The 22,478-nt window shown below is 29.3% G+C and overlaps 1 protein-coding gene across 3 annotated transcripts in view; it reads left to right on the top strand.

Moving 5' to 3' along the window:
* LOC129961564 (P protein-like) overlaps positions 1–22,478 on the top strand; it is a 97,286-nt gene that overhangs the window by 6,027 nt on the left and 68,781 nt on the right. Inside the window, exon 1 of one of the 3 annotated variants that reach the window (XM_056075059.1) lies at positions 3,068–3,274. The exons of the other annotated variants lie outside the window; for them this stretch is intronic. The gene's annotated coding sequence lies outside the window, so the exon portion shown is untranslated. Of the gene's footprint in view, positions 1–3,067; positions 3,275–22,478 lie in introns of those variants that run through there. 3 annotated transcript variants of the gene reach the window in all.

Genomic DNA, 22,478 nt, shown 5'->3' with positions numbered 1-22,478 from the left:
AACAAGCATTGGAAGTCTTCTATAAAAATTCCAAAATATTTAAATAAGAAACGAACTTTTGAAAATATTTCTAAAGTTTTACAATTCCAACGGAATGAGTACAAAGGTAATTTTCATTTTAAATCAAAATTAATATTAAATAAGATAATTTTTAAACTAAAATATATAAAAATATGGCAAAGTCATAAACTGCTCAACTTTAACTACAAATCAATAAATAATCATTTTATTCTTCAAAGAAAAAAAAGAGAATTGTAGGTTTTATAATAATCCCCTTAGACATAAGGTTAAATGTAAAAAGAATTCGAAACTATATATATTTTATTTACTTACTGAAAAATAAAAACGTACTTCCAGCATTCGACTAAAATTGGCCTTATCGAACCAACTACAATAAAAAAAATATTTAATAACAAAAAACAGAAAAGGTGAAAACACGGTTTAAAGAATTTAAAAAATCTTTTAGTAAAGGATTTGTGGTTGTTACTGGTTCTGTATAATGGAAAATTAAAAATAATAGGAAATGGAAAAATTAATTCATCTTAGTTTCAAAATAATATTTTATTAAAAATATTTAAGAAAGAATGATTAAATAATTAGGAAGAACAGTTTTGCAATTTTTTTTACAGAATTGTTATTATGGAAATTAAAACGAAGAATAGGAGTTAAGAAGAAGAGTAATGAAATAGAACATGTAGAGCATCAGAATTTTAATTTTAAAGAAATCTGAAATATATCACGCTGAAATCATTCAAAAAAGATATAATACGTAATCAAGTTACCGGATTAAATAAAAAATGATATTCGAATGATATTTAGAATAAAAATTGGAATATAGAAGACCTTAATGATTGGAGTCTCAAAAAAAGAAAAGAAAAAAAAAAGTGAAAATATTGCTTCTTTTGAATTTTATTTTTGTACATTGCATCACGTATGTTTTTTTTATTTCGATTTTTAAGAAAAATATTTTAAATTGGATGTGAAATATTTATAAAAAGGGTTAATAATGATGATCAGGTTTACTAAGGCAGACTTTTTCTTTTTTTTTATTATTCTTTACATATCAGGAAAATTCAATGATTTTAAATAAGTAGTCTTTGTTTACTTTTTCTTTAATGACTTTTTTTAAAAAAGAATCAACACAATATTTTAAATTTTAATAATTTATCTATTTAATAACGCTTGTATGTTCGCCGCTTTAAAGAATTTCTTTTTAATGTGAAATTATTTTCAACGTTATTTAATATATCTCTAATAAAATTAAAACCCTTCTCCAATTTTTAAATAACTATTACCTTAATTGTTAGAGAACTCTTATATTTACAGTATTTTTTGAGGGAAGAAGAAGGATTTAGAATAAATTTTTCCTTATTATTTAATTTCGTATCCTCTGGAACTATTAATTTTAATTTTCTTTTCAACTCTATAATGCTTAACATAGAAACATTTTTTATTATTTGATCTGAAAACATCTGATATAAATATTGATCTCAAAAATTTCTTTGTGTTTTACTATTATATTCTCAATAATGCTCTTTAATAAAATGGCACATTATTATTGGCGAATTTAGGTATTTTGCGACTTTAGGCAGTACACACCATGAGTCCCCTTTTTTAACAAGACGGGACTCGATTTATTTTCACCTTTTAGCATATTTTTAATACGTTAAAGATTTATTGTTGGTTAATATATTTTCATTTTATTAAATTTATGCATGTGTATTTGTTTTTATTCATTTATTAGGACTCCATAATAACCGGAATTCATATGAATTATGTGAGTAGTCAATATTATTGAAGCAGATATTCGAATTTTTTAAATACTGTTATAATTAAATGAATGTAATGAAATAAGTAAGGAGCCTGACCGAATATACTCGATAAAATGTTGATATTATCTCAATATTTGATCATTTAAAGAATTTGTATTTTTTACAAATTTAGTAACTATTTGGTAACTAGAAAATTAAAGTATTTTGATTGACATGCTTGCAGTCCCCTTTTTCGACGCCCTCCCTTTTCTTTTTTGCGTTCTAGGCAGCTGCCTAATCCACCTAGTGGAAACCTGCTCTACATGTATCTTCATGTTATGATGAATTATTTCAGTTCAACTTGTAGAGAATTTAAACTTTCGATAATCACTTTGAAAAGTAATTTTTTCGTTTTGGAAAGCAAACCAAAGGAATTATTAGTATTATTATTCCAATTTCAAACAAGAATTTCTTTATTTTTAGAATAATAATAATAAATAACTCGTTTTTCTCATAACAAAAAAAATCTCCAGCTGTTTTTTTATAAGGTAGTTATAAATTTTGTAAGATTGATCATTATCGTTAATTTATAATAACAAAATTATTAATTTGATAGATATACATATGACGATAGATTTGAACATATAATTCTGGCTGCATAATTAATCATATTATTACTATAAATTAATAATAACTTATTCAACCATACAAAATTTATAGCTACCTTATAAAAAATATGGAGATTTTTTTTTTAGAAAGACAAGTTAAAATAAAATAATTAAAATTTTACAAATATTGAGCCTTTTTTTTTTGTCTTTAGTATAATATCATCGAAAAAAAATAATCCAGAGGTATGACAACAAAATGGAACACAAAATCAGAACACGAATATTCTTATTACTTTATTCTTAAAAATTATTCGAATATTTTCTTCATTTTTTTTTCTGAATTCTGGTTCTTTTTTTTTGACAGAATATATAAACATCATTTGCTAAGAATTAAGTACTATATATTCAGAAGTTCGTAATCTCTTGTTTTCTTCCCTCTCTACAATATTAACTATTTTTCAAATACACATCTGAAACGTTCGCTTTTTTCACTATCATATTAAGACCGTTTATGATTGGGAATGACGTGAAAATTAGGAAGTGAGTTCTGGGTTAAAATAAAAGTGTACAAGCGAAAATTGAGAGTATCCTTTAGGTTACAGACAGACGGACATATATCAGCCTTTGAGTGACGTCAATACTCTCATTTTAGATTGGTTCTCAATGACATAGCCTTTTATTAAGAAATAGATTTGCCTTTCAATAAAAGTCATAAAATCCCGATGCGAATGCAGCGCGTAAAGCTATAGCTATTCAATTTGTTATCGTCGATAATCAATCAATGTTTAATCGCAATTGTAAAACAATTTTGATTTTTGAGCGTAATTTTTTAAAAAGTGATTATTAGAATTACGCATTTTAAATCCAATTATCAATTGATCTTCAGTGTTACTTCTTCGTCACTTAGTACTACTTGTAAGTAAACTGCTATATTTCTAGAAATTTCTCAGTTTTGTTTTGCTGTCTAAGTTGCATACTTATTCTTTATTTTGATAGTTTATTTTCTATATTAACTTATAAATGCGTTAAACTAATATTTTTCAAGTTGTTTGAAACGTTAGTAGAATGATTTTTTGTTTGTATCCAGTTATTTAATTCTATGAAACTTGATTCCGCTATTAATTCGCTTTTATTTTGAATTTAAAAATTGAAATTCATTTTTAATTATTTTTTAACATACTTATTTTATGGAATTTCTTTCACAACGCATTTCAGTTCAATAAATCCTTTAATTATCTTTTAAATAATACTATTTCCTTGATTTAATAGAATGACGGAAATGTTGGTTGGCGTAATTGCAACAATAAATTAAGACAGCGTACTTAGAAGACAACTGGTCCCAAAACTGCTGTTTATCTCTAAAGCAGATGATATGTCTATATTAATATACAGACATTAGTAATTAGTAACATTAGTAATTTAATTCGATGTGTACTGAATTCAGCACAAATGAAATTTGAAATCAATATACTTTGAATGATAACCAAGTTAATTCTGAACAATATTTTGAAATTTTAATTCGAACAACAAGTAACATTTCTCGAAAATTTTCTTAGTTTCTTAATCAACAATTTTTAAAAATATTTAATGTGTTAATGCAATTTTTGGCCTGTAGTTTAGAAAATCTTCTTTCCAATGTTGGTTTAGTTTCAGTACTTATTATCCAAGTTTAAAGAAATTCTAAACTTTATTTTTAAATATAATTTTAAATTAACTTTATTTGTTAAAACTATCGTTTATAACTAAAATGTTATATTTTTCTCTACAACAAGTTGTAGTTTTTCTTATAATTCAAGATATTTCCATAATTTAATAAAGATAACGCAAGTATTTTTTCAAGTTTAAAACTTTTTTTACTACTTTTTATTAGAAATATGTGTTTTCTCTTAAATATCACTATAAAAATAGAGGAAGTATTATATAAATCAATGATTATCTGTTTGTATACAATTACGTACTTTGAAATGATTTTAAAATATATATATAAATATAATTTTGGTAACAGTTTTAAAATATATTGTTTTCTAAAGAATCATTTCCTATTTAATCCATTTATTTATTATTCTTATTATAAAGAAATGGATTCGATCATTTGTAATATAACAATAATTTGAACAATATTTTGAAATCATTTTGTAATATTTTAACCCCCTTTTTTTATACGAGTTTAATTTTTTATTTAATATATATCAAGCAGCTTGCTTTTATAATTAATATCACATCGCTTTAAAAAAATAATATGTTGCAGGAAGTTTGTCCAGAAATCTAAAGTTTCTATTCAGAGCCTAATTTAATTAAGTTTTTTTTTTTAATTTACAACACTTACTTTTATTTGATATCCAAATTCAAATAATGATTTGGAAAAGAAAACATTGAAAATTTTATGAAAATTTAGACATCCTTTTATGAATTTCCTTTTTGAATATTCATAGTTCATTTCTGGAATTGTTGGAATCTTGTGTTTTTCTAATTAATTTGTTCATCTGATAATCTGATATCTGCTAGACCATCTCAATATTTTCCCCGTAAAGAAAGTAAGAGGATGAAGTATTTTTGAGATTTTTCTCAAAAATGTGGACAATGGGGGACAGATGATCATGCGGGGGGGGGTCGTACATATGTCTATGAGGGGGGTGCTAAACAGATTAGACAACTCCTGGCTGAAGATCGTGGAATGTAGATTCATTCAATTTATTAAATTTGCTTTGGAAAAAGTACATTAAGGAATGATAAATTAGTTCATATATATATATATATATATATATATATATATATATATAAACAATGTAAAACACATATTTTTTAGCAATTTCGTGGCCGAACAGAAAGAAGACACTTTTAAAATTTTAAACTTCGCTTTTATGCCATCCCATGAGGCATATTTTATGTACTATCAAGAAATGACGAGGTACGTCAATCCACACCACGACACAACAGCAAAAAGAGAAAAGAACTAACGAAATATTTATCCCCATGATTATCTACAGTGAGATTCTGACAGAGATTTCTTTACACGTATCGTTTTAGCTAAAGGGAATATAGTTACCTTTTAAAAGAATTCGTTTAGTTTGACAGATTTTTATTCCTTCAATCGGAGTGTGGAAACTTGACGATTTCAGAAATTTTAGAGCTCGTGCAGCATTAATTAAATGAGAAAAGGTGGAATTGGATCAGGAAATAAGAGAATATGTTAGAATGAAGTTAATATGAATTAAATTAAGATAAAAATTAAGAAATTAATTAGTATTTAATTTAGATTTAGAGATGTTTCAATAAATGAGAACACTTCGAACATTAAAAACCCAGATGCTGGGAAAGACGAGAAATATTTACTCTCATTAAGCAAAAATATATAATATTTTTTTATTCATCTACAAATGAGCATTGCAGATACTTTATAACAGATTTTTGCTATTAATTAAATACACGTTGCTGTACTAACTGCGTTTTATATGCCATTATAGGAATTGTAGTACGTGAAATTCGCTAGTCATGTTTTTTGATTTATCGATCGCAATTAAATAAAAAATATCGAAACTCGTACATATTATTTAAAATTTAAATAATTTCATACTTGATATTCGTTTCATTATTTTCATCATTTTATATTTCATACTGCAATAATATTTTTAAATTATTATATGTCTATATATATAATAATGCAGAAACGAAGATCCGTTAAACAATTGAAAAAAAAAGAAAGAAAAAAGAGAGAGCAGTTATTCGAAAAAACACTTTTACTGCATAATGAAGTAAAAGGCTTAGATTATTTTTCCATATAGTTATCAATATTAATGACGCATTTATGTTAGCGGGGCATGTATTGTTATATAATCCTATCATAGAAAGATACCATCTACGATGATAAACAACTTGAAATTTGAGGAAAATGAATTGATAGTGTTTTAATGATGAATCTTCTGTTCTTCTTAACCTTCTTTAACCACTGCAAGCAAATCTTCATTAATCAAAGACTGCCGTCCACTTCTTTCTTCATAGTGAAAATTTTACACACCTTCATTGAAAGTTCATCTACACCTCTTTAACATTGAATGACTCATCACATTTTGTGTTTCACAAATTTGCCTGTGAATTGCGATTAGATCAGTGTTCCTACCATTAAGAAAGCGATTAACAGAATGCAATTCATATGAGACGGGGTATTCATTCTTTAAAAACATTTTAAAAGCTAAAACTATCTAAAAATGACTTCTCTTGTTTGCCAATGACTCAGCAAAATGGACACAGAAGCGTAAAATCACAAACGCAGTACTTCCGCAACAAAAAAATTGGAAACGGAAGTTCATGTCTGAATGTCCCTAATATATCAATCAATACATGAAACTGGTGCACTTCTTAGAGTAGTATACAGCATGTACTTTCGAATTTCCTTCTGCTTACCAGACTTTTGTCGGAGCTTTAAAAATTCCGCACTAAAATTCACTAAAGCTTCTTTCAACATGCGATGAACATAAGTGAACATGGCTTGACATATTTTAGCGAAAACCTGAAATTTTTCGTCTGCTTTTTTCAAAACTTACTTTCTTCAACTTCATCGTCTCCTTCCTCTTCCTCATGTTCTTTCTCCTTCTTCAATAGGCAGGTGATTACATTTTCGTCATGAAGACATGAGTATACAAAAAAACTGAATGAATAACATACGCTTTATCCAGCATCCTTTTCACATTAATCCATCACCTACTTTTTCTCATGGGCCTAAATTTTAAATTTAAATCCATATCTTCAAAAATTCTATTACTTTGAAATTGTTAGTTAATTGGGTGTCGAATGCGAGAGATCTTACAGTACATAGGGAATTTTTGGGTTCAAAATATCCCTCTCACGATCCAACAGACACATTTTTGAAATATTTTTATAGAAAAATAACCTGATAATTAATTGTTTGGTTAAAATAGTTTTATTTTTCATTAAATCAGTCATTTTTTTCTTCATATTTTAAGCTTTTCAATTATTACAAAACGGCGTTTGCAAGTAAACAATGAAAGTATTAAGTTTTGGGTTTTTCTTTTATGAAAAATATTTTTCTTCCGTTATTCAAAACCGCTGCAAAAATTATGAAATCACTAAATTTAAAAGCAGAATAATTTATATGTACCCTTTCCTACCATTAATTGAAGCATATGTGGGCCGGTAATGTGTAATTATTGACGCTCTATACGGAACATTGATCAAGAGTTACCGAATTTGGCACAAGTATATATTGAAGGGTGGGAATGTGCACTTCGGAGCGATTTAAAAAATTAATTAATTAATTTTTTAAAAAAATTTTTGGATTTTTTGTAATAACTTTCAAATTATTAATATATAAAACAATAGTTTTTACACAACTTTAAAATATAAGAAAAGAAATTAATTTATCTATCACCCAACTCCCTAATTTTACATATTTGTATGCATAATTTGCAAAAAAAAAATCATTGTAGCAATGACATGGAACCATTTTTATTGTTATTTCAAATAAAGTATACTACCGAGTATCCGGCCTTTACTATCCGTCCTAGTTTTTCAAAAACTGAAGACTGTAAATTTTGACTCTTATCTTAAACTTACCTTTTCATATCTGTATATCATTTATAAGTAAAAAATAAAATCTGCTTGAGTCAATTTTCTTATGAATTAGGCCTAAGATTTACGTTAATATTTCGTTTAAGTTTCCTGCAGTTAAGTTAGGCATTTCAGAATTTATGTTAAAATATGAACAGTTTATATCCTTTAACTTATTTTTTCTTTTATAAATTCTTGAAATATTTAATGAAGTGTATAAACATTTATAAAAAAATCAGTATATAGCCGTCTATTTTAATTCGACACGTTGCTGGCATCGGCATTTATGATTCACCGGACCGGAGCCACGTTCACATTCCGCGGAGCTTGATATGAATGGAGGGCTTAGTACTAAATATGAAGTGAGAAAAAACTTATTATAACAATAAGTTTTGGTATAAAAAACTTTGTCTTCTGGTATCGATGAACAAAGAAAAGAGTTCATAGAACTCCGACCAATCCAGTCTACTTTTTTGTCACATTAAGCCAGATACCAGATATAGGTAATTTAAGCCAGATACCAGATATATGTAATTTAAGCCAGATACCAGATATAGGTAATTTAAGCCAGATACCAGATATAGGTAATTTAAGCCAGATACCAGATATAGGTAATTTAAGCCAGATACCAGATATATGTAATTTAAGCCAGATACCAGATATAGGTAATTTAAGCCAGACACCAGATATAGGTAATTTAAGCCAGATACCAGATATATGTAATTTAAGCCAGATACCAGATATATGTAATTTAAGCCAGATACCAGATATAGGTAATTTAAGCCAGATACCAGATATAGGTAATTTAAGCCAGATACCAGATATATGTAATTTAAGCCAGATACCAGATATAGGTAATTTAAGCCAGATACCAGATATAGGTAATTTAAGCCAGATACCAGATATATGTAATTTAAGCCAGATACCAGATATATGTAATTTAAGCCAGATACCAGATATATGTAATTTAAGCCAGATACCAGATATAGGTAATTTAAGCCAGATACCAGATATATGTAATTTAAGCCAGATACCAGATATATGTAATTTATGCCAGATACCAGATATAGGTAATTTAAGCCAGATACCAGATATAGGTAATTTAAGCCAGACACCAGTGTACTGTATTAAATTACGTATATCTCTTCCACTCCCTAAAATTAATGAATAAAATTTTCCATTATTTATTTATATTCTTGGATAAAATCATGGTGCATTTGACTTTATATTTCTTTTTCATCAAAATTTTAATGGAACTTGCAAATAAAAATTTCTAAGGCATTAAGTATATTATGAAACATATCCGGCAACCTGAAAACTTATAGTTATCATTTTTATACTCTATACATCAATATGTTTTAAACTTAGTAACATCCACGGGACATGAAATACTTGAAACCAAATAAATATTTGCATAAGGACTGAGAATCTTATGCTTATGATTACAAATAATTGCATCATGTGACTTTAGGTCATTAGGGAAATTCATGCACTCGAAGAACAGAATGAAAAGCTGCTATAATAATACATGTCTATCACAGGTTAAGTTTTATGTATACAATATTATGGAAACCCTGAATATCAAATGATACATAAGAGACTTAATCGGAACAAAACTCAATCTCTATTATCAATAGCTTTGAGAAAAGCTAGTTCACCAAGGCAGTTTGTACCAAGAAATTGTAATAAAACGATCATCTGATTTTTATGTAATGGTTCATTTTGGGAATTGAGTCGTGAATCTCAATTTTTCCTTTTATGAAGCCGAATTCTACCGCGAGCACACTACCATCCTTCTTCAAATGACTTCATAAGAAAAGACTTTCTGATGAAATATTTGTCTTTAATGCCTGAAGCATGGTTACTTTGACAAGTAAGCGCACATTTAAGCTAATGGGGTGGTCTCCACAAACCTTTCTCGCTTACTCTCATATAACGTTGTTATCACAGAGAACGTCTTGCAAGGTATTAGCATATAACAGTTACGAAATTTGTGAATTTAGCATCTTTACTGAATCTGTCGTGCGATTTTTGGAGAGGTTTTTTTTTTTTTTTTTTTTTTTTTTTGCGATTAATACCGGACTCGCGGTCAAAAGCATCCAAAAATCGAATATGTGTTTTGAATGCGTTTTTCCCAGCCGATTTAAACCTAAATCCGAAACAGAAATACACTTGTCACAAATCCACGTACCAAATTTGATATATTTAATTTCGAGTTTTCACGTTTTTATGTTTCTGAAAGTACAGACCAACAGATGATCAACCTCTTCTTTGATTTGGTTCAAAAATTGATAAGAATATACATTTTAGATTCTTATCCTGTGTGCCAAATCTACATTTTGAAGTTATCGAGTTCACTTGTTCTAAGCAGACAGACAGACAGATTGAATGAATTTTGTTTAAAATGTGATAGAAATCTACAAATTTGGTCTAAAATCCATATAACAAATCTCAGCTCAGTCAATGCCTTTTTTTAGTTATCGCGTTCAAATTTTATCTATCTAGCTCTCTTCTCTCGTTCAAATCTTATCTATCTGGCTCTCTTCTCTCTTTCAAATCTTATCTATCTGGCTCTCTTCTCTCGTTCAAATCTTATCTATCTGGCTCTCTTCTCTCGTTCAAATCTTATCTATCTGGCTCTCTTCTCTCGTTCAAATCTTATCTATCTGGCTCTCTTCTCTCGTTCAAATCTTATCTATCCAGCTCTCTTCTCTCGTTCAAATCTTATCTATCTGGCTCTCTTCTCTCGTTCAAATCTTATCTATCTGGCTCTCTTCTCTCGTTCAAATCTTATCTATCCAGCTCTCTTCTCTCGTTCAAATCTTATCTATCTAGCTCTCTTCTCTCGTTCAAATTTTATCTATCTAGTTCCTGCGAATAGAATTTTTGTTTGGCCTAATGTAATGTATCGTACTGAATAAAATTGAAAAAGCACTTCACGTCTTACCAAATAATTTTAGATTTGAGGTTATTCTATCTATAAATAAACAACTACTGCTTTAGCGCCGCAAATATCCCAAACAAAAAAGAAACTTATATCTACAAATCGATTTTGACTGAAAACCAGTCCAAATTCATCAATGTTCTCTCCAAATTACAAAAATGGGTGAAAGACCCTCTTGTTGTTCGCTGCAAACAACAGCTTATCGCCAAACCATTGATCTTCCTCCTGGATCGGTAACTAGAGTGAAACCTGTTCCTCGGTGAACAGTTTTTTTTTTTACACCACACAAATTTAACCACCTAATTCATACTTTACCGTTTCTTCGGTAGGTCACAGGGAGAAATGAATCCTCATGAAAAGGTTGAAAACTATAGAAAGTGATGATGAAAAGGCTTCATTTGTCGCGGTTCATCGGAGACTTCAAATGCTACCATTAAGACGAGAAAGTGGGGCCTGAAATGGCTAATGAACGTGTGATTATCGGGGAGATTTTAACCTCGCCCTTTAAAAGAGCTGGTGGGAATCCGATTTGTTGTGTTTATATTTAGAAAAATAGATGGAGAATGCATAACTGGAACGTTTGTTTGCTGCGTGATTACTAGGCGATGGCCAAGAAATTACAGTATTGACTTCGATTTATTTCTTCAGTAAATTGCATGATGAATCAGATAAAGACTATCTTCAAAGGAATATATATGCATTGTTATTGATCTTTGCACAAATGGAATTAAGGGAAAAGTGTATCTTTAGAGAGAGGGTAGCTACAGAAGATAAGAGGAGACATTGACTTTAAACCATAGCCACTTGGTTGAAAGGTACTTGATCGTTGAATGAACAGTCTTAAACCAAAAAACAAGAAAAGCAGCAATGAATAAAATGATTATCTTTTTTGAAAAAAATAACTTTTTTGTTATTAATGTAGAACAGTTATCTAAGATCATTCTTGAGGGTGATGTACCTCTTGTAAAATGAATCTATAAAAACTATATGCAGTACGCTAATAACTAAGGATCTGTTCTTTTAAAGTAATCAGCATGAGTTGATTGTACGATAGGTGCTTCCATTGATTGGAGAAAATGTATCAGCATCTAGATGATAAAAAAAGATCAATAATAAAACCTTAGTATATATAATTAATTGCAATGATTTTCGTTCGAATCCTAATTGGTTTATAATAACAAACAAAGAGTTATTATAATAGCGAATGAAGATTAATGATAAAAGATGAGTCTGGCATCTGTTATTAAGTGAGGTGACCTTGGAGCTCCTATATAACATATAAATTAAAAGTTTGCAATATAGAGTATATAGAGGGAGGGGTAGGTTCTATTCCAGCGGATTTTATTGAGCAAGTTCAGATCAGGAAAAATTCAAGAGGAAAATCAAGAATCTCTCCAGAAACTATCTCAATTGTAACGAACCATTCATTTGAAACAGAATTGACTGCTTTATTATAATGCTTACGTGTACATAATCTATATAAAGAGAAAGTATAATTTGTAAATGTATTATCTTTAAGTAATATGTGCTTAAGAATTAACAATTATCTTACTTTTTTTAATAAATAATAATTCTAAATAGGCATAAATCCTATAACCTCCGTAAATTATTTTGTTTCTCAAGAATAGAATTTAATTTTTATGTCATAAGTAATAATAATATACAGTCAAATAACATGACATTTCTACAATCCGTAGGTAATTAATTCATGTTATTACGCATCCAAATTTGAGTTGTCTGGCGCTATGCAGCAAATTCACGGCTTAGTTTCTGCTGCAGGTTGCGCAATAGACTCTAAAATGAAATTGAGATTATGTGTTTGATGTATATCATTTGACAAATGTATGAATTAATTTTAGAAATTTGTTACGATTTATTATTTTCTTCTATTCAAGTATTTAAAAACGACCGAATTACACTCGTCAAAGCATGTGGTGGAAGATATCGAAATTTAACAGTAACTAAGTTCTTGATTTGGCGTTTTTTAATGTATAAACATATACAGATGGTCATGAAAATAATGGAAACACCTGTGAATAAAAGTGACATTTTTAATGCGGTTCGTAAGCATCACAATAAAATAATAGCCACCAGTTTCTTTTTATAAATAATATAAAGTATATATTCTGGTAGTATGTGTTAGTCTTATTGAAATTCTGTAATTGTTGGATTTTTTTTTCAAAAGCGTAAAATGTCGGACCTCTCAGATTTTCAGAGGCCAAATTGTAGGAGCCAATCTAGCTGGAGCAAGTGTGGCCGAAACGTCCCAACCTTTAGGCGTTTCTCGAGGTACAGTGTCTAAAGTCATGACAGCATACACAAAGCGAAGCAAAACAGTGGGCGGAAAAAGAAGTTCAGTGAAAGAGACCGATGGGTGTTGAAGTGAATTGTAATGTCTAAAAGGCGAACAACTGCAGCAAAAATGACCACAGAGCTCAATCCCCATCTGAATTCTCCAGTGTCACTGATTACAATTATAAGGCACCATCATAAACAGAACATTTATGGCAGAGCAGAAATTCACAAGCCACTTGTCACAGATGTTTATGATAAACGTCGTCTACAGTGGTGTCACACATACAAAACCTGGTCGATTGATAAGTGGACAAAAGTAATATGGTCTGACGAATCGTGTTTTACACTTTTACCTACAACAGGACGGGAACACGTTTTGAGGACACCTGCACAAGTGTATGATTGTGATTGTAAGGAAGTGGATCTATCATGATATGGGCAGACATGTCGTGGTTTTCTACTGGACCAATCGTAACCCTGAAAGGAAGGATCACTGGGGAGAGGTATAGAGACATTTTAGCTGACTAGATCCATCCTATAACGCAAACTTTGTTTCCTGCAAGAGATGGAATTTTCCAGGATGATAATTCACCTATCCATACAGCGAGATTTGTCCAATCATGGTTTGATGAACACAAGAATGAAGCCTTGGCCCGCACAGTCAATGTAATTAAAACCTTTATGGTCTATTTTAGAGCGTTCAATACGGAATCTATATCCTTCATCGGAATCTATTCCAGAACTTAAAGAATGGTACAGTATTACTCTAAACACTTCAACACTTGTATGAATCGATCCCTAGGTGAATCCAAGCTGTATTACATTCCAAAGGCTGCCCTACACCATCCTATTCAAGGATTCTTTGTAAATCTAAGGTGTTTCCATTATTTTGATAACCACTTGTATAATGAAATCCGATTTACGGTATTCTTTCATCTCGTCAAGGATGCCAATAAGGTGAAGTCGTCAATCAAGATGGCAAATCTGAAAAGCAATATTGTAAAAGATTTTTTTTTGTCAGCCATCTTGATTTTTAATTTTGGAGACTATCCTTGAAGAAATGAATAATATATACTTGATGCGTGAACGAGCTACCTCAGTTATATTTCACCCTATTTATAATTCTCAAACTTTTTATATAATTTCAACTATTTACCTTCAGTCATAGGATTTTTTTTGTCGTAAAGCTTATTCAAAATTCTTCAGAGCTAATTTCCACTAGTTGGGATAATTTTTAGTTTCTTTTAACTTGATCATCCTCATTTCCAGTTGTTGAAAAAATTTAAAATGATCAGCTAAAATTTATAATTATTCTTCTTATGAGACAGGTAATCTCCCGACAACAAAAGCAAACATACTTTAATAGAAATCCTAACTTGTATAAAAAAAGCAGGTTTTGAAATCTCCTAATAAAATTTTCTAAGGAGTTGAAATCCAGCTATTATTTTTCTACTCTACATCGTTTGTAACTAAGGAACCAGTTTCATGCTTATTTAGTGACAAAATAAAATAAAGGCAAATATATCTTTCAAAATTATAATATGAATTATTTCAAAATAAAATATTCACATGCATTTGTTCTCAGTGGACTTTGGTCTCGTAGGAAATGAATAGGTTAAAGTAGGTACCTTCAGGGGATAATTTTACAAAAGATCACGAGGTAGAAGTTCGTGAACTCGTTCGGCGAATAGACATAGAGAGTAAGATATTACTACAAAAAGCACGCGTTGTTTTTTCTTGTAACTCACCCTTGAATCAGAAATATGTGATTACATAGAGTGTTTATCTACAAGCAGAATTCCTTTTTACTTTATATTGCCATTACAAACTCATATTTTAGCCAATTTTTTTCAATATTCGTATGATTAAAAATAGTTATCTTTTTTTCTTTCTACAACACTTGTCTTTTTACTTTCACGTATTTCAAATATAAAAAAAAAGTATTGTAGTTATCAAAAAAAATTCAAACTTGAGATTTCAACGAATTTCCTCGTTTAGATCTCCGTGAGTTCGAAAAACACATTTTTGGAATATGTCTGTCTGTGACAAAGGCAACAACAACAACAAAAAAAAACGCTTTGAGCTAGACTAATGAAATTAGGTACAGATTCTTTACACTAAATTTGTAGATTTCTATCAAATTTGTGCAAAATCCGTATAGATAGTTGGTTTGTTTTAGTTACATTAACGTCCCGTTTGAAGCAACACTTGGGCTATTTTGGGACGGACTTCGTAAATTTAAACCACGGTCAGATGACGAGGACGACACCAGAGCTGGCACCCCTCTCTCCACACCACACCAGCGGGAGGACGTTTGGTCAGGACGGATTTAACGTGCAACAGACCCCCTTACACGGCGGTTCTTCGGTGGAATTGGGTCTCGAACCTGAAACCCTCCGGTTTCGAAGCCGAGACCTTACCACCAGGCCACCGCGGCCCAAAATCCGTACAGAAGAAGTCTCTCTGTTTTCGGCTATTGGAATATAAGTTAACCTCATAATTTCAATGAGAAGAGAGCTAGATAGATAAAATTGGGTATTTAGATTTAACATCTATAATGTAGACACATATCAAATTTTGCGCCAAACCCAGCAAGGGATTGAACGTCTGTTGATCCATCCGTACTTTCAGAAACATAAAAACGCCATAATTCTAAAACGTAATGACACACACACACACACACACACACACACACATATATATATATATATATATATATATATATATATATATATATATATATATTGAAGCAGAGTCGTGGCCGGAGACAGAGAGACACTCTGAATTTTTAACTCCGTTTTATTTCATCCCGGGAGGCATGATTCATGTACAAGCATAAGCGACGTGCACATCAACACAGAGCGAAATGAGGAAAGGCTAATGAAAATTTTATCCCTGTGAATATATTCTGTGAGATTTTGGTAAGGATTTCCTACACGTGTCGAATTTAGGTAAGGGAATGATAAGGATCTTTTAAAAGAATTTGCTTAGGTCAGCAATTTTTTATCCCTTCACTCGGAGCGTAAGAACCGCTGACGAAAGCCTTTTTTCAGAGCTTTCTGTTGTATTAATTAAATAGAGAAAGTGGAATGGGATCAGGAAATAAGAGAACATTTTGGAATGAAGTTAATATGTGATGAATTGAGCTAAAAATTAGGAAATTAATTAAGTTTAAATTTTGGTACATTATTTTTGTGTAGTACTGTGTCAAATTTCAATTTCAATCATTTGGGAAAACGAATCTAAAACTTAAATTCGGTTTTTGGATACTTTTAACGGCATGCTAGGTATTAATCGCCAAAACACTCGCCAAGTATCACACGATAAGTAAAAAAAATTCTAAATTCCCACAAAGGTTAATATTTCGTAGCTATTGTATGCCAATGCCATGCAAGGCGTTCTCTTGCATAACACCTTTCTTATAATTTATGCGAGAAAGTTTTGAGAATATCACTCCCGCTGGTTATACTCTACCATAAGAATACGCGGTATCTCCGTGGGGTTGTTCAATATTCTTTGCGTCATATAATATCATATATATATATATATATATATATATATATATATATATATATATATATATATATATATCTTCATTACATATATATGTAAGACTTCACAGCATGCAATTAATTTCGTATTTTAAAACATAATGTAAATTAATTAAACGAGTACAAATAAAAATCTTCACACTTCACCACTAGCATCACACATAGCAGGGCACTCCGATCCGCTGTTTAATTGACGGCATATATATAATCTATAACTTTTTGCAGACTTCACTTTTTCTCTATCTGAAGCAACATCAAGTAAAGCGCGCAAGTACAATGTATACGAATCCGAATAATTCTATATTATGCACAGATGCCTTGGCATTGGAATTCCTGCAATTCTGTCCCAATTTTTAATCTTTTTTTCAATCCTTGATATTAATATTCAAATACATTGTTTAAATTTTCAAGTAAACCTAGCATTGCGACAACAATGATGTAATTTTGGTGAAAGCTTATAATGCCAGTTAACAGCTACACTATCCGAGCAATTGCTTTTGTATCGTGGTCATGTTACTGAGCTGCGAACCACAAGGTTCCAGGTTCTATACTCGCTACTCAAATAGCTACATAATCCATCAAAGGTGTTACAGCGAGGATATCTTAACAGTTTAATTTTTAGAAATAGTGTTGAACTCAAATTTGAATATAAGATTATCTCTTCAAATCTATTTTAAATCTGTTTTGCTGTAGTTATCTGACTTCAAAGATTTTTACTTATATAATTTTAGAACTCTCAAGGTCTTAATTGTAGGAAAATCGGAAATATATTCCAAGAATTTCAGAATTGATATTATTAAATATTAGTTGACAATGTTCAACAAATCTTTAAAATAAATTAACTTACTTTTCAATAAATTTCCTTGATCATGCCATTCTTGATTTAAGTGAAATTTTGCGGTATCATTTAAACAATCATTATTGCATGCGATTTTATTTTTCAAAATTAGGACGGACGAAAATTAAGACAAGAAATAATTAAATAGCTCATATGTACGAAGCATCAAAATCCATTTATTAACATTGAAGCTGGGCCCTGATAGTAGAAAAATGCCATAGAACATTACACATTTTTAAAAATTTTGAAGATACTTTTAAAAAATCTGGAACCTTGAAAAATAAAAAAAGGGGAATTTAAATATTTTTTAATATAATATCCTCATAGCTACATAATTCAAGCAGGGATTTTATACCAATTTAATAAGAAATAGCAGGCTTGCTGTGCATCAGAAATTTTTTTCTACGATTATGCTGCCATCTGTTTTACATTTTATGAACCATTTTTATTTACGTATATCGTTTCAAATATTTGAACATTTTATACTTCTTTTTTTTTGAATAGATTAATCTATTTCTATACAATAATATACATATTTACAATCATTTATTCAATTTTAAAATACTAATAGATATTTTGTTTTATAATTAAGAGATTTTTTTATTTGTAGCTCCAATATGTTTCTTCTATCTAAACTATATATATATTTCAAATTACTCTATTGACCAAAAATTTTGATCTTATGCCTGCTTTGAGAGAGTTAAAGATTTTATAGAAATTAATCGATGAATTAAATAAAATATTCTTGCTGCAAATTCAAAAATATATAAATAATTATCAAATAAATTATGTCAATTTTCTTCTCTCTCATTTATTTATTCGTCTCAGTTTTCAAATTTAATGTCACATGCTTTATTTATCGTTTTTAATACTCATTATGCAAAATCTTTTAAAGGAAATATTTTGCATTGGTAAATTTATATGATTTGATTCCATAAAATGTTCTTTTATTCAAATCATTTCTAATTTTAGTAATTGATTTTTCTAAAGAAATGTAAGCTTACAATTATATTTTACTAATCATTCTAAATAAAAATAAATCTCTAAAAATAAATTAAAACTTTTCGAGAAGTTCGACATCATTACAATAAAAAATCTTAAAAGATTGCAGTCGTGTAAGGGGGTCAGTTGCACGTTAAATCCGTCATGACCAAACGTCCTCCCGCTGGTGTGGTGTGGTGTGGAGAGGGGGGTGCCAGCTCAGGTGTCGTCCTCGTCATCTGACCGCGGTTCAAAATTACGAGGTCCGTCCCAAAATAGCCCTTGTGTTGCTTCAAACGGGACGTTAATATAACCTAACCTAACCTAACTTAAAAGATTGCAGAAAAATTTTTTCGGTGAAAAAAAAAAATCTGGATTTCTTCACACAAATATTGAATATAGTGATAAAAGACAAAGCACACAATTATATATCGATATTAATGAGAATAATGATAATACAATTTTTTTAAAAAGTTTTTATTAGTACACTAAAAGTAGAAAATAATTTCTATTTTATCCTATTTGACGTTATAGAAAAACAAAATATTGTAATTATTAAAAAAAAAAAAAAAAAAACCCTCAAAATTTTGAAGAGTTCCAACATTTCAGACTTCGCCATATTCGAAAAATATATTTTTTAAAAAACTGTGTTTCTCTGTGAACAGGATTACTAAAAACGCTAGAGCTAGATCGATAAAATTTACATATAGGTTTAACATTTAAAATATATAATATCAAAGTTTGAATCAAATTCCTCAAACGGTTTACTGTCTGTCAGTTTATACATTTACAAACCGTACAGGAGAAGAACAGGTTTCGAATACAGGATAATACAATAATTACCAAATATTAAGAATCAGATCGATAGAATTTAGTATATAGGTTTAACATCTAAAATGCAGTTTAGTGTTAAATTTTGAACGAAATCTGTCAAGGAGATGACCGTCTGTCCATTTGTACTTTCGTATGCTAGTGGATTCCATAATTCCAAATTTTTAATTTGAAAGTTGTTTCACGATTTTAATCTTTAAAATATAGATCCTCATCAGATTTTGTATCTAATCCTTCGAAACGTTTACGACTATTGGTTTGTATTTTCTCATGCATATAAAGGTGATAACGCAAAAACGCAATGAACTAAATGGGCGAAATTTGGTATGTCATATTGAGACTACGAGGAAAATATTCTGTCATTTGGTTATAAAAATGTATCCAAAATATTTTTTCGGTACTTTAGTGCATGTTTAATAACCTTATACCAGCGATTAATCGTCAAAAATAAAATTCGATGAAGATTGCACTCTGACAGACTCTTTTGTAATTATTGTATGCCAGTGGCATACGATTTATTTGCAAATTTTATTTTATATTTTTTTACATAAACTGAAATTTTAGCTACAATCACATAATATATTTTAATCATAATTTTAATTATTAATTAAATTATTAAATTATAAAACATTTATTTATTCAATTAAATAGTACATTTATAAAAGCTTTTTAAACTTCATTTTTACTTATAATTATTTTTTACTTCTTGGTTTTCAATTAATATAATTATTATGAAATCTTTCATTTAGTTTTTATCTTTGCATCTAGATGGCGCCACGCATCTTACTAAAAATTATGGATTAAACAATTGAGAATAGAGATTTGAATAAATTAATATGAACCCGGAAAGTTATAGCATTAATTTTCATTGTAATGCAAAATGATATGAATTCTATAGCATTTTAGCTTATAAATCGCATTATCATGCAAACTATTTACAGACTTTATTCATGTTTTTGGAATTACCATGTATCTTAAAATTAGAGCTAATTGGTACATTGAGCACTTTAATTTCACTCCCCCCCCCCTTTTTTTTACTCTTAGAAAATGTGTCAAAACATTATTACATTTTTTGAGTGAGCAGTTATAAAATGAAATGATTTTTGGTGGGATAGTGATAAAACATAGGTTTCGATACCAGAAAGAAACCTATTTGAAATTTTCTTTTCATGAAATATAGCCCTGTGTGTGCGTGTGTGTGTATGTGTGTTGGCCTTTAACAGCCCAGATCTTTTGTCTTTGATGTAACAGCTTTGTTGCATATATTATTGACGGATTGCATATTTTAAAAGATGGATATTTTGAAAAGAGCGAATTTTATTAATTAAAAAAAAGAAGAAATTTTAGCCCTTTTTTGCGATAACTTTCAAAAATATCTTTGCACAACAAAATATTATCTTTTTACCGATACCAATTTAATTTCTGAAAATTCTTTAGTCCAAAATTTAATTCAATTTTTAATGTATTTTTTTTAAAAAAATATTTACCGTGTTTTGAATGAAACCCAAACCGTTTCCAGTGTTCCAAATATTTAATCGTGTGATCTTTTTCACGCTGTGGAAAAACTAAGGAAGAAGAATTTTGTTTATTAAATGTATGATTTATAGCTTTTTTATTAGTAGAATAAGTATGTTTCAATATCAGACATTTTTTAATATTTTTTTTTTATTTCGTTGTGCACTTACATTGAATGTTTAACTTCAGAATCAAACAACGGCGAAAAATGTTAAGTGCTTCCATTTTTGACTTCCATTTTTGACAGTGCTTCCAAAAGACACTGATTGTCTTTTCTGCGACAGATTTGAATATATAAAGATATGGATAGAAAAGTAATGGAATGCATAGCACAATAAATAGAAAAGCGTAAAATAGGATTAAACAAAGAGTAATAGTATAATATTTTTATCAAAATTTGAAATTCAAAAATTTGTGTTCAGGCAACCACTAAACAAGTAGATAACATTTTAAACAGAGAGTTTTAACAACCTTTGATACAGGTAAATCAACTGGTCTCAAAAGTGGACGCAAAAGAACATAAAGGGAAGATGAAATGCGTAAAATTACCAATAACGTTAGGAAGTTTCAACAGCATTGATATCTGCAAATCAATTGATAACATAAGAACATAAATGCAGATGAAATGCTTAAAATTCAGTTTACTTAGAAAGTTTTAACAACATCGATATTGGCAAATCAACTGGTAACAAAAGAACATAAATAGAAAATAAAATGCTTAAAATTAGCATTAACGTTAGAAAGTTTTAACAGCCATTAATATAATGATATCGGCAAATCAAGTGATCTGAAAGAACATAAAAGGCAGATGAAATGCTTAATGTTACCAAGTGAGCTTCGTCTTTTGAATTTTATTGCTTTCTTTATATAATTACTCATTTACGTACTAAGAATTGCAATTCAATACACGAACCAGACTCCTGATTGCAAGAAAATGTGTTAAAAAATTGTTCTTCTGATTTCTGTTATTAAATCCATTGGAAACAATAAAACAAAGTCTATTGAAAATTCTATTTTTATGAACTGTGCATATGCTGTACTTGTATATTTTTTTCTTTGCTTTAGGACTAGCACTTCTTACATTCTATAAAATCTAATAGACTTTCACTTCCTTTAGATAATTCATCTGTAAAGATCACTAATCACCTTGTAGCTAATTTTACTTCTCTATCCTAATGTATCATCTCAGATTTTCAATCACTAGATGAATTTCTTATAAAAGAACAAACTAATCGTGGTCTATGGTCAATCAAACTAGGCCTGAAAATTTTCCTTCCAGTTTTGGAGAAAGAGTTTCTATTTATTATTTAAAATATTTGCTTTGAAAGAATATTTTAGATTTTGTTTACCAGTAAAATACAGGTTATGTCAGGTTTCAAGGCTTTAAAAAAAATAAGAATATAGTAATGGATGGTGTCTATGTTAAGAGCAGATAATAAATGTTAACTTTTGCTCTGAAATCTTGTGCCTTATGGAATTTTTTATAACACTTTAAGCGATAGTCAATGCGTTTTCATGGATATTCATCAAAATTTAAAGATGGAATTTTTTGACGATTACAAGCTCATACGATTACAAGCTTACATCATATTTGAAGCT

This window comes from Argiope bruennichi, chromosome 2 (genome assembly GCF_947563725.1).
Source record: "Argiope bruennichi chromosome 2, qqArgBrue1.1, whole genome shotgun sequence".
Taxonomy (NCBI): domain Eukaryota; kingdom Metazoa; phylum Arthropoda; class Arachnida; order Araneae; family Araneidae; genus Argiope; species Argiope bruennichi.
Note: the sequence above shows the minus strand (reverse complement) of the source record. Positions and strands in the feature narration are given on the sequence as shown.